Source organism: Trichosurus vulpecula, chromosome 5 (genome assembly GCF_011100635.1).
Source record: "Trichosurus vulpecula isolate mTriVul1 chromosome 5, mTriVul1.pri, whole genome shotgun sequence".
Lineage (NCBI taxonomy): Eukaryota > Metazoa > Chordata > Mammalia > Diprotodontia > Phalangeridae > Trichosurus > Trichosurus vulpecula.
The window spans coordinates 82,031,114-82,045,091 of NC_050577.1; positions in this window are offsets into that span (position 1 = coordinate 82,031,114).

A 13,978-nucleotide genomic window follows, 5' to 3' on the forward strand; every position below is an offset into this window, starting at 1 on the left:
GGAAAATCTGATGCTTTGTTCTGGTTAAAAAATTTTCTTAAAATGCTTGTTCATTCTCTTAGCCTAATCCTATTTTCATTTAATGTAGATAAAGGAAAACAGAAAGTTTATCTAATTATGAGGTATATTATTAGGTCTTAATGATTTCTCCTGATTAAAAAAAAACAAGAACATAAAAACAGCTTTTTTCTATTTCAATTCAGTCAAGTAAATCAAGGAAAAAATATAACTCTCAAAAGATGACTAAATTTTAGTAGCTGTTATTTCAAAATCCCTTTTTGAAATTACTATATATTCTTCTGTATATATGTCACATTTACCTATTTTATCCCTCTCCGTAGAATGTATCCTCTCTGAAAGAAATGGCTTTTCTGTTTTTGCCTTTGTATAACTAGCACCCAATGGAGGGCCTTGAACATAGTAGATGATTATTAATAAATGTTTTGAATTAAAAAAAAAAGAATAAGTAGGTGAAGGGAGGGTGTTTCAGTTAGTTCAGATAAAGTATGAACCGAGACCTAGAGTCAAGAAAGCATAGGATATTTACAGGAGATAGAATGATTCATTTTGGCTTCAGCACGGGGTGGATGGAGGCCTAGTATGTTGGAGGCTAGAAAAGAAGGGAGTGACAGGTGGTGAAGGACCCTGAGGGTACAGCAGAGGAGTGTGAACTTTATAACAACAGAAAGCCACAGAAGATTTTGGAGCAGAGAAGTGACATCATCAGATCTACAAGTAGGAAAAATTATTTGCAATATGAAGGATGGTTTAGAATGGGGAGAAAGTGGAGGCACCATCACAGTGGTGGCTAAAGAGGTTAGCACTGAAGGGCAGGCACTGGGTAGGATAGTAGCTGCATAAGAGAGAAAAGTCAAGGGAAACCCCAGTGTACAGAGACCAAAATTAGGTGGGGAAAGTGAGTGTAGAGAAATGGGAACTGAATGTAGGAGCTGGATGTGAGAGAGAAGAGAAGGAAATCACAACATGGGAGATGGAGTGAATAGTAGTGCTATAAATAGAAACTGAGAAATTGTGAACTCAGAAGGATGAAAAGGGTTTAAGAGAAAAGATAATAAGCTTAGTTTGGGACATACTGAATTTGAGGTGCTGGTGAAATAAGACAGGTAGAGATATCCCATGGGTAATTGTAAATAAGGACCTGGAATTCAGAAGAGAGATACAGATCAGCAATCCATTTGCATGAAGTGGTAGTTTGGTCCCAGAGATGATAAAATTGCTAAGGGAGAAGAGAATCAGACCAAAGACAGACCTTTGAGGGAATGTTAAAGGGTCACTTAGAGGACTAGAAACCAGTGAAGGAGCATTTTAACAGCGAAGGGGAGAAATTGGATAGTGTGGTGTCTTCAATGCCCATACCATCAACAACATCAAACACTAGCAGAGATAGAGGATAAGACCTTAAAAAATAAAGGCACTACTAAGTAAAGTGATTAGGACGTCCTTTAAAGGAGCTGTTTCAGTAGAATAATGCTGGCCTAAGGTCAATTGCAAGAGTGAGAAGTGAGTGGTGAGAAAATGAAGGCTTAAGGTACAGACAGCTTTTGAAGAAGTTTAGAAATGAAGGAGAGAAGAGAAATGGAACAGTACCTGGACGGAATGGAAGATCCTTTTTAGGAATGGGGAGAGCCGGGCATGCCTGTAAGCAGATGAGATAGACCCACTGGAGAGAAGAGTGAAGAAGCATGAGAATGAGGGGATGCCTGCTGAAGCAAGGTTCAAAAGCCAGAAGGAATGAGATCAAGTTTACACGAGCAGAGGTTAGACTTATTGAGTACTAGGGTATTATGTGACCAGAGAGGACAGAGGAATGGGTTGATGGTACAATGAGGGATACAGAAATATTAAAAAAAAATAGGCATTTCAAGAGCTTTCAGTCTTATAGGGGAGACAAGGATGCACTTCCCCTTTTTTAAGTGTCAAAATGAGTTAGTACAAATGCTCTATTATCAAGTGTTATATTTGTTCTGAGAAAATAGTGTAGACAAGAATGAATGTCAAAGGTTCATGGAGGAGGTGATAAACTGGCTTTGAAGAATCCATAGAATTTGGTAAGGAAAGAGATTCCTGGTGGGGATAACACTGCCACCCCCCCCCAAAATGAATAAACCTATGGAAACCAGTTGAAGGCTGAACTGAATATAGCAAACAGTTATGTCAGCCAGCTAGAGTTAAGTTGGGATGGATACTGATTGAAGATAGCTACCAAAGAATATGAAACATTTCATGTCCAAGTGTGCAAAAAGGAAGTATTTCATCTGGCATGGAGAATAGGAACATCTTCCCTGGAGGAAAATATGTGATGGTAAATTATAGGTGCAATGATATTTTAAGATTAAGGTATGATAGCTCAATATTCTTTGCAGAACTGTGGGGGATGTGCCAGAATGCAGTGGGGTATGCATTGAATGCATGGTTTAAAAAGAAAAAAGGAGGCAATGCAAGTAGAAGTAGAGGCAACAAAAGGTAAGGGAAAGTGTACTGGGCCTTACATTCTTACAAGTCTTAAGACCTGGTTTTGAAGCCCAGCCATACCACTAATAAGTTGTGTGACCTTGGGTGAGTCACTTTAATTTATTCAAATACTTTTTTCTGGGTCTCATTTTTATCACCTGTAAAATGAGACAATTTAACTTTTAAAGTTCCTTCTAGAGCCACATATTATTATCCTTTAAGTTTTGAAGAATGGAGGAGGGGAGCTCACAGCCACTGGCCTATGAAGTAGGTTTGGTCATCGGCTGTTTGGGGGTGTCACTGGAGGTGGGAAGAGAGGGGAAAAAGGTGGTTTGGAACAGTCAAAATTGACTTGCTGAGAAATGAAACAGGGAATCCATAAGGCTAGAGTAGAATTGTCAAGTTATAGCAACAGTCCAGCTGAGGTTATTATGAAATCATGGAGGGTAAGATTGGCTAGATTTTTACATTTTCTTTAGTCACTCAAAAAGCTGGAGCAGGAGTTGAAGAATAAGATGTTGGGGGACAATCTTAAGAGGAGGATTTGATGGTCAGAAAAGCATGGGATGGCAGGATAGCACCATCCCTTGAAGGAAACCAGGATGCTTTAGGAGCAACTAAGTGGTATGGTGAATAGAGCTTTAGGCCTGCAGTCAGGAAGACCTCAGTTCAAATATATTTGTACAACCCTGGGCAAATCACTTGCCTTCAGTTTACCTCTATCTCCTTATCTGAAAAATGAAGATAATACCACCTATATACCAGGATTGTTGTGAAGATCAAAATTAAAATAACATAAAAATTGCACTTAGCAAGATTTCCCCTGGAGGGGAATGGATGAATGAGTACAATTTGTTCCAATGGCCATGAAGTTGGCTGAAGCTTAGAGCTTGGTTAGACATTGAAGATGCCAAGGTCATCTACTGCATCCTGGGGCCATCACCAGCCATCCTACTTTTGTCTTGCCAATAGATTTTTATGACTCTGGAAGAGGGAGGCTGGTAACTGCGCAACTCTGCCTCACTTAAATCCAATTCACCCTCAAGTCAAGATATCACCTCCGATGTCACTGACCCTCCTGGACAAACAACAATCACTCCTTAGTTTGTGAACTAATACAACTATTGTTTGGGAATTAAAACCTCTTCCATGACCCAGCCTCCATCAACTTTTCTAGAGACTGTATATGATTCCAGGTTCAACTTACTAGTCAGGTTTTGCAAGTCTTCACATTCTCCATCTTCCCTTTGGTTATCTTTGCATTTTCTTTTACCATGATTGGAAGGTTCTTCCTTCTCAACTCTGCTTCTTGGAATCCCAGATTTCCTTCTAAACTCAGCTCGAGTCACTTTTTTTTGAAGTCCTTTCTTGGTCCACTTTGCTGGGTTTTCCCCTTCCCCTTAGTTATACCTAGTATCTACTTAGTGTCCGTATATGTGCTCATGTCTTATCTCCCCCATTAGAATTATCGTCATCTTTTGTTCCAAGAGGACCAAGATGACATCACTATGCTTCAGTCAAGATTCAATGTGTCTGACTGTGGCCTATCAGGCCAATATGAGCTCAGAATGCCGTAACACATGTGAACATTTGGGGTGGATACTCCAAACTTGCACATGCTGTGTTTCCTTTAAGCTGTTTCAATTCTGCTTTGCTCACAGAGCACAGCACCTTCTCTGATGTGGGCACGCCATGCTGAGTGGTCCTGTGCCAATGTCTCCCATGTCACAGTGGATAGAGCACTGGCCTAGGAGGACCTGAGTTCAAATCTGGCCTCAGGTACTTGACACTAGCTGTGTGACCCTGGGCAAGTCATTAGAATGAATGCAAGTTCCGTGAAGTCAGGGAGTCTTTTATCTTAGTCTTAGTAACTTAGACCAGCACTTAATGGATGCTTAATGATTAACTGGTTGATTACAGAGTTGCCTGAGGTCCAATGAAGTTCAGTGACTTAAGTGAATTTATGAGCCACACACAGCCATGAGGATCAGGTGGCCTGGGATTCTAGGACTAGCCGTCTATCCACAATACCAAACTAACTCTAATCAAATGAAAGCACAGCACAGTGCCAGGCACTTACTAGATCATTCTCTCTCTTCCTCTTATTCCCTCCGATTATTTACTTATCCCATCTAATTAAAATTTAAAATTATGTAGAGAGAGCCAAAGTAGTTTTCTAACTTTAAGCAAATTTATTAAACTTCCCTTTCCTTGCTCTTAAAAAAAGGGATAATTAACTTACCAAGAGTTGATCTGAGAACTGACAGTTGCTAAAATACTCTGAAGATAAGGGCTCAACATATTTTTTTAAAAAAATAAGAAATTCTAGAGGGAAGGTAAAGTTTGATTTAATATGTTTAAAAAAGTGAATGTGGGGGGTGGAGCTAAGATGGTAGCTGGAAAGCAGGGACTTGCCTAAAGCTCTCCCCCAGGTCCCTTCAAACACATATGAAAAATGGCTCTGAACAAATTCTGGAACTGCAGAATCCACATAATAGCAGAGGGAAGCAGGGCTCCAGCCCAGGGTAGCCTGGATGGTCACTGGGTAAGGTCTATCACATCATGCTTGGAGCAGAGCCTAGCGTGGGCTGCGCCCAGACCAACCACATTGGTGAGCTGTGGCAGTTATCAGACTTCTCAACCCACAAACACCAAAGACAACAGAGAAGGTTAATGGGAAAAACTTCAGGGGGCAGAGTGAAAGGAGGTCACAGTCGGCCACCACCATACGGGCAGTGGGGGGGGGGGGTGGTGGTGGTGGTGGAGCTCTGAGGCTTCCTACAGAGCTACAGCTGCAGTTGCTTCCGGCCCCAGGCCCACCTGGTGGGAGGAATTAAGTGGCAGATCAGAGTGGGAGTGCAGAGCCTGCTTAGATCTGAGTCACGGTCTGGGTTGGTGGTTCTTCGGGAGGAGGAGTGCTGGTATGGCAGAGCTTGCTGTGTAGAAATAGCTCTGAAAACAACAGCTCAGCTCCTCAAGTTTGGGACAAAGTACTCCCTACACGCAGTCATACCCCAATGAAAAGCTCAAGGGTCAAGTAATTGGCTGGGAACATGAACAGGCAGCAAAAACGCACTCAGATTCAGACTCACACTTTGGATTCTTTCTTTGGTGACAAAGAAAACCAAAACATACAGCGAGAAGAAGTCAACAAAGTCAAAGAGCCTACATCAAAAGCCTCCAAGAAAAACATGAACTGGTCTCAGGCCATGGAAGAGCTCAAAAAGGATTTGGAAAAGCAAGTTAGAGAAGCAGAGGAAAAATTGGGAAGAGAAATGAGAGTGATGTGAGAAAACCATGAAAAACAAGTCAGTGACTTGCTAAAAGAGACCCAAAAAATACTGAAGAAAATAACACCTTAAAAAATAGACTAACTCAAAGGGCAAAAGAGCTCCAAAAAGCCAATGAGGAGAAGAATGTCTTGAAAGGCAGAAATAGCCAAATGGAAAAGGAGGTCCAAAAGACCACTGAAGAAAATACTACCTTAAAAATTAGAATGGAGCAAGTGGAAGCTAGTGACTTGATGAGAAATCAAGATATTATAAAACAAAACCAAAGGAATGAAAAAGTGGAAGACAACATGAAATATCTCATTGGAAAAACCACTGACCTGGAAAATAGATCTAGGACAGATAATTTAAAAATTATTGGACTACCTGAAAGCCATGATCAAAAAAAGGGCCTAGGTATCATCTTTCAAGAAATTATCAAGGAGAACTGCCCTGATATTCTAGAGCCACAGGGTAAAATAGAAATTGAAAGAATCCACAGATTGCCTCCTCAAAAAGATCCCAAAAAGATAACTCCTAGGAATATTGTCACCAAGTTCCAAAGCTCCCAGATCAAGAAGAAAATACTACAAGCAGCCAGAAAGAAACAATTTGAGTATTGTGGAAATACAATCAGGATAACACAAGATCTAGCAGCTTCTACATTAAGAGATCGAAGGGCTTGGAATATGATATTCCAGAGGTCAATAGTACTAGGATTAAAACCAAGAATCACCTACCCAGCAAAAGTGAGTATCATGCTCCAAGGCAAAATATGGATTTTCAATAAAATAGAGGACTTTCAAGCAGAAAATTTGACTTTCAAACACAAGAATCAAGAGAAGCATGAAAAGGTAAACAAGAAAGAGAAATCATAAGGGATTTACTAAAGTGGAATATATTGAGAGAGGGAGAAAGGGAGAGATAGAATGGGTTAAATTATCTGAGTGGCAAGAAAAAGCAGGGAAGGGAAGAGGGGGCATGTGAGGGGGAATGAGTGAATCTTGCTCTCATAGGATTTGACCTGAGGGGGCAATAACATACACACTCAATTGGGTATCTTACCCCACAGGAAAGAAGGAAGAAGGAGATAAAAAAGGGGGGACGATAGAAGGGAGGGCAGATGGGGGAGGAGGTAATCAAAAGCAAACACTTTTGAAAAGGGACAGGGTCAAGGGAGAAAATTGAATAAAGGGCGATAGGATAGGAAGGAGCAAAATATAGTTAGTCTTTCACAACATGAGTATTGTGGAAGGGTTTTACATAATGATACGCATGTGGCCTGTGTTGAATCGCTTGCCTTCTTAGAGAGGGTGGGTGGGAAGGGAAGAGGGGAGAGAATTTGGAACTCAAAGTTTTAAAAGCAGATGTTAAAAAAAAAGTTTTGCATGCAACTAGGAAATAAGATATACTGGCAATAGGGCATAGAAATCTATCTTGCCCCACAAGAAAGTGAGGGAAAAGGGGATGGGGGGGAGTGGGGTGACAGAAGGGAGGGCTGACTGGGGAATAGGGCAACCAGAATATATGCCATCTTGGAGTGGGGGGGGAGGGTAGAAATGGGGAGAAAATTTGTAATTCAAACTCTTGTGGAAATCAATGCTGAAAACTAAAAATATCAAATAATAATTAAAAAAGTGAATGTGTTATTTGTGCTGAGCATTCAGTTCAAAAGTATACAACTTAATAACTGAAATATACTTTCAGATACTTTATGCAGCCATTGGATGAATTTACCATATATTATATAAAATGATAAATACATGGATATACCATGTAAAATACAACCATTGAAACAGGGTTTGTCAGGTTTTTTTTTTTTTTTCTGAAGACCTAGGACGTCATCAAATCTCCCTTAGAGAACTGCCTTGGGGCACTTAAAGGTTAATGACTGGATCAAGGTCATCACCACAGCATTTACGAATCTTCTCTTTTCTCTTCTGCCTACACTTTCCCCAAGTTCAAAGCAGAGGACCTCAAATCACACTTTATTGCAGAAAGAGATCACTCCCAGTAAGAGTCTTTGCCCCCTACTCAGTATTTCAAGACTCCTTGATGTCATCCCCATTCCTTCTTCCTTTGCTCTGGTCTCTGATTAAGAAGTAGCCCTTCAAGGCTAACTCAGCTGCTTTTAACCCTATTTCTTCTGGCAGATCGTCCCTGTAGTCATCTCCTTTCTCTAACTTCAGTCTTTTCCTATATACTGGCTCCTCTTTTTCTGCTTACAAACAGGCTGACGTCTCCCCTGTCCTTTAAAAACAAACCCCAAATCCAAAAAAACACAACCCTGACTTGAATCTATCATTCCCTTAAGTCATATATCCCTTCCCCCTTTCATAGCCAAACTCCTAGAGAAGGGTGATCAGTCCCCTTGTTTCCATTTTCCCTTTCATTCATTCAATCTTTTGTAACTCAACAGCTAAATAAAGCTGCTCCTTCAAAATCATCAATAATTACTACATCCAATGTCCTTTTCTTGATCCTCATCTTTCTTGACTTCTCTGACCACATTTAACCCTCTTCTAAATATTCTTTTCCCTGTCAGTTTTTAAGACACTGTCTCTCTCGGTTCTCCTTTTATCTGTCTGGCTGCTCTTTTCTCAATACCTCCTTACTCCCAAACTGCGGGTGCAACCAAAGGATCTGTACTGGGTCCCCTTCAAACTCTCCCTCTCTCAAAGTTCAATCACCAGCTCTAGGCAGAAGACTCCAGTGCTAGCTTTTCTATTAAACTCTAGTGCTGCGTCACCAACTATCTTTTGGACATTTTGAAATGGATAATCAGTATATAAAATGCAGCATTTCCAAAACAGACCTCATTGTTTCTCTCCTTCCTACTGCAACTACCCTCTTCCAGGCATCTCTGTTTCTTGTGAGGGCACAATCAACCTTCTAGTCACTCAGGGTCACAAGCTTGGAGTCATCTTCAATCAATTTTCCCTCCCCCCACATATATAATCAGTTGCCCCATTCTATCAATACTACCACTGTTATTATTTCAGATTCCACCACCCTAGTTCAGGTAAACTCCACCTCTTGACCTCTACACTTGACTACTGTTGATAGCCCAACTGGATTCTGCCTCAAAGTTTCTTCGCTCCCCAATCCATCTTCCACAGAGCAACCAAAGTGACATTCCTATGTTATATCATTCCTTTCCTCTGCTCAGTCAACTCCAGTGGCTCCCTATTACCTCTAGGATGAAATGCAAACTTCTCTATTTGACAGAGTCCTTTACAAGTCCTCCCAGGTTTCCAGGCTTATTATACATTACTACCCTTCATATACTCTATAGTTCAGCCAAAACAGTTTTCTTACTGCTTCTCCCAATATTCCCTTTCTGCCTTTGTGCCCTGTGCATGGAGTGTACTCTCTCCATCCACCTCCCAGAATCCTTAGGTTCTCTCAAAGCCCAGTGAGAGCCACTTAGTGCTCAGGAAAGACATTCCTGATCGGCCATGTCTGGATACTAGTGCCTGGTCCCCAAATTAACTTCTATTTTGTTTTTTTTGGTAAGTTTCTTATGTAAACTCCTGGAAGGCAGCGTCTATTTCATATCCTAAATGCTTAGAAGAATGCAAATTGTAGGCAGTTAATGCTTTTTGATTGCCAGTATGTATCAAAGAAAAGACTTGAGTCTAGGTTTCCTTCACTCCGAGGCCAGTTCTCTATTCACTACACCATGCTGCTTCTCCTGGAGGTATTAGTGTGGGCCAAAGGAAGGGAAAAGGAATAAGCATTTACATTGTGCCTAGGAGGTTTCAAGCATTGCACTGAGCACTTTTACAAATATTATCGTACTTGATCCTAACTACAACTCTAGGAGGTAGGCACTATTATTATTCTCATTTTACAGTTGAGGAAACTGAGGCCAACAGAGGTTAAGTGACTTCCTCAGGGACAAAGCTAGTAAATTTCTAAGGCTGTAATTGAACTTAGGTCTTCCTTCCTCTAGTCCTAGAGCTCTATCCACTGTGACACCAGTGGCAGTGCTATCACTGTGTTAAGCTCTCATCTTTTCCTATCCAAGAATTCAGTCTGTTTTTGCCCCATGTCATTAAATCCTAAAAGTCTTAGCTTATTAATATAGTACATTTCTAGATCCTCAGGCTGTTCTTAAACTCTTCATACACATAACATATAATTATATAATCCCATTTCTATAGCACTTCACAGATTTAAGACAATTTTAAAAATGCATTTGAGTATTTCTGCCAACATGCTTGTCATTTTTTTTTTAAATGACCAGAACAGACTCATAAAGATTTGCTGTCAAGTACCATAACTATCATTCAAAAATGTTTTGGATATGCTGTACCTAGAGTTGGTCAGCAATCCTGAAATAAGATTTGTGGCTGAGGAATGGTTATTGAAAATAATATGGATATTGAAAACACTCTATGGATAAACTATGAATAGATGGGTAATACATGTCTAATATTTGCTACAATTGTTATTCAAAGATGATACTGAAAGCATTAGTGTGGCTGAAAAGATCACTATGACCTGTAATACTCTCCTCCCGTCATCCATAAGTAGCCAGTTCTTTGACTGTAGCTAGAGCTAACGTGTACAGTAAAAGCCCATTGTTATTTGTGCCTCCCTTTCTTCACCTAACAGATTCCTTGTTATTTGTTTAAAATGAGCTATTTTATCTTTTACATCAGGTTAGCCTGTCTGGTGCTGTGGCTGTTTTTTTGTTCTGTTTTGAGTTATCAGAGCTTATATTGGATTGTTTATGTTCTTAATAATAGATCTTCTGTACCTTTGGGGTGAAATAAATTATTCTGTGAAATGTAAAATTCACCTAGACATTTAAGAGGTGGTGAATAATAATGGCAAGCTCTTCAACTCCCTAGGTAAGGTCCGTACCTTGGTTTGAATGGACTTTAGTGCTCTCACCATAAATCTGACAGTAAAGAAACGAATGGAGAAAGCAGCAGCTGAGAAACCAAAGGAAAAGGAATCCTTTCTGTACCTTTAAAAACAAAGCCTCTTTGGGGGAGGCTTTCAATGACTTCACCTCTAAATTATCTCATTTCTATAGGCTTCATAATCTGTAACACAAAATGGAATCCTTTCATTTGCCATTCTATTGTGGGTGACCCAGGAGTTAGCAGCTTTTTGGGGTGGGGCTAGAGATGGATTTGCTCTAACTGCCTTGTTCCTCTGGTTTTTCAGAGGCCTCTTTCTTCTGTTGCTTTTCACCCCTGGTGAACTACACTCTCTATTCCTTAAATAACTTGACTCTGAACTTATCTCCCTTTTGAAAGGAAAGGCATGACATGGTTTTTCAATGCAGGACTCTGTAGTGGGAGCAACAGCAATGGTACACTGGAATTTGTGTCATCATACTTGGATTCACAACCCTGCTCTGAGGGCTACAATTTGGGTTACCATGGGCTTACCACTTTCATCTCTGGACCTGTTTTCCTCATCTGATGGGGTTGGACTAGACAATTTCTATAAGGATATGATTTACAACCTAAACCCCTCCCCTTTGTTGGTCCTCCTAGGTGTTGTACTACTTATCACAGAATATATAATCAACATACTATTTATATATATGTATAGATTATGTATTTTTAGTTATTAAGCCTAACAGGAGTTTCACCAAATACAGGGTGTTCTACAAGTTTTAATATAGTTTAAAACTAGTCTTAAAATTGCACCAGGACTTTTAGGAAATACTTGGTAGTTTTGATACTGTTTGACCACACTCCATGGCCTTGGTCTGTTAAGGATAATTTGGGTCCAAAGCATAATGTGATAAGACCATCCTCTCCATAAGAAAAAAATAGCTGTTTTAACTTCCTTTCATTTTGAAGAAGAAAAACAGTGCTACAGCACCAAACACAGTGCTAGGCACATAGGTACTTGTTGTATTGAAATGAACTGTGACTTGATTTTAATATTAGAAGAAATCTAAATAGGATCTCTTAATGATTTTATATTACAACATGCACATACAGTATAATACAAAAAGAGTCACTACTAGAATAATATAATTCCTACTCTGTAAAATTATATTACAGAAAATGAACGGGGGCAAAAAGGGCCCCAAAAGCATGTAACTATAAGAGTGATACTCTGTAAGAGCAAAAGGTTAAATATTTGCGTCAGTTTCTGTGATGAGATTCTACAACATGCAGTATTAGTATCTCATTTGTTCTAACAGAAACCAGAGATATTTTGTCTATTTCATTTCACTAGATCCAAAATCACCTTCCTATTTCCATGTTATACCTTCTTACATTTCATCTTCAATTCTTTAGTGCAAAATCTGTAATTTCAAAGGTTTGAGTATCCCACCAAATAAGATTCCAACCCCATTATGCCTTAGTGGATTGTCTTAAAATGTTGTCGTGAAAAATCCATGAATTATTTATAAAAACAAGTTCTAATAGTGATTGGCCATAGGGCCAATTTGATGATTAGCCTCAAATTTAGCTAGGTTGGTACTCCAACATTACATGGACATATGAAACTTTTCCAAGTTTGGAAGTCTGTGGTCCGTTAGTTTAGCCTTGGGGAATCCAGGGTCACCTTTGTACCATCTTATGAGACATTACAGTTGTTCAGTTGTTTTGTATTTGTGTCCAACTCTGAGGCCCCTTTTGGGAATTTTATTGGCAGAGGTACTGGAATGGTTTGCCATTTCTTTCTCCAGTTCATTTTCCCAATGAGGAAACTCAGGTGCCTTTCCCTGGATCACAAAACTTGTGTCTGAGGCCAAATTTGAACTCAGGGAAGATGAATGTTCCTGACTCCAGGCGGGGCACTCTAACCACTGTATCACCTAGGTGACCCTATGAGACATCACAGTAGGTCCTTAATGAAGTCTTTCCCTTGCTTCAAAAGATATATCCCATCACCTCAAACATAGCTTTCCCTGTGTTCTGGGATTGCCTAGTTCCTATGCCATATCAAACTCGATGCTTAAGTCCCTGCAAAAGATTACTAAAATAATGGTTATAAAAACTGTGAAAAGTATAAAGTGATACATAAATGCAAGTAATTTTTTTTGAATCTTGAATTGTGATGAAATCTGTCACTATAGCTCATATATCTCTACTTAATTCTAACAGTTTCTCATTGTAACTCATTTAACACTCTGCTATTGGTTTTGTTGCCTCTCCTACTGGAGGAGTAGGGCCATGAATTGGAAAGTGCCAGTTAAGGAAAGACTTGTCTGTTCTCACACCGCTGCACTACCTTGGGACTTCTCTACCATGCCCCATGTTGGGTACCTTCTCACCCCTCCCCCCTTTCAATCCCCTTCTTTTTCAAACTCCTTTTGTGTGTTGCATTCTCCCATTAGATTGCAGGCTTCTTGAGGGCAGACTTTTTTCGTATTTGTATCTCCAGTGCTTAGCACAGTGCCTAGTACCTAGTAGGCCCTTAATAAGTGTTTTTTGACTATTGATTAGTTCTGTAAGCGAAAATTTCTGAGCAATGGGGATAATGCCCTCTCAATGAATTTCCCAAGGTGTGGATGAGGCAAGAGAAAAAAGACAACATAAACATAGAAGATGTTTGGGAAGAGGAAATAATGTACCTATTTTCAGAGAAAATTCTGGGTTGTAACAGTATTGTCAAAGTACTTCTACAAAGAAAAGCTAAAAATATACCACTGACCTCATCTTTCTGCGCAGGATATGACAGTGTATTTATTGTGGTTAGTAATGTGTTCCTAGGAAACAAACAATATTTTAATACTTTGATCTTGATTATTTTAGAATTTTTTGAATGGGGTAATACTTATCTGAAAAACTAAGTGTCAGATGACTAGACTTGCCTTTTGACCACTCATCTGCTCATTAATTCCTCTGTAGCAGTGCCTTGGTTCAAAAAATGTACCTGTTTAGGAGCTGAAGCTGAAATTTTAAGCGTCAACACAAAGTTTTGTATTTAATGAAGAGTAAGCCATCAAGCAGTTACTTTGACCATGGCTTACAATTTGGCAGGTTAAAAGTAGAGGCAACCAAAGCAGGGACACTTGGGCAGGGCAATAAGACTGGCAAACTTTTTTCAGAAGTTTCAATCCTTCACCATTGTTGTCTAGTAATATTTTTATGAGTATGCAATTCTGCTTCTAAAAGTTATCAAAATCAAGACTACTCTTTAAAAGCTGAAACAAAAGGAATGTATGACTTAATCTAAAATTTGGTCAAGGCCTATGATGATGACAATGGCGACCCTTCACACAGTTCAAGTCAATAAGCACCCAAGTGCAT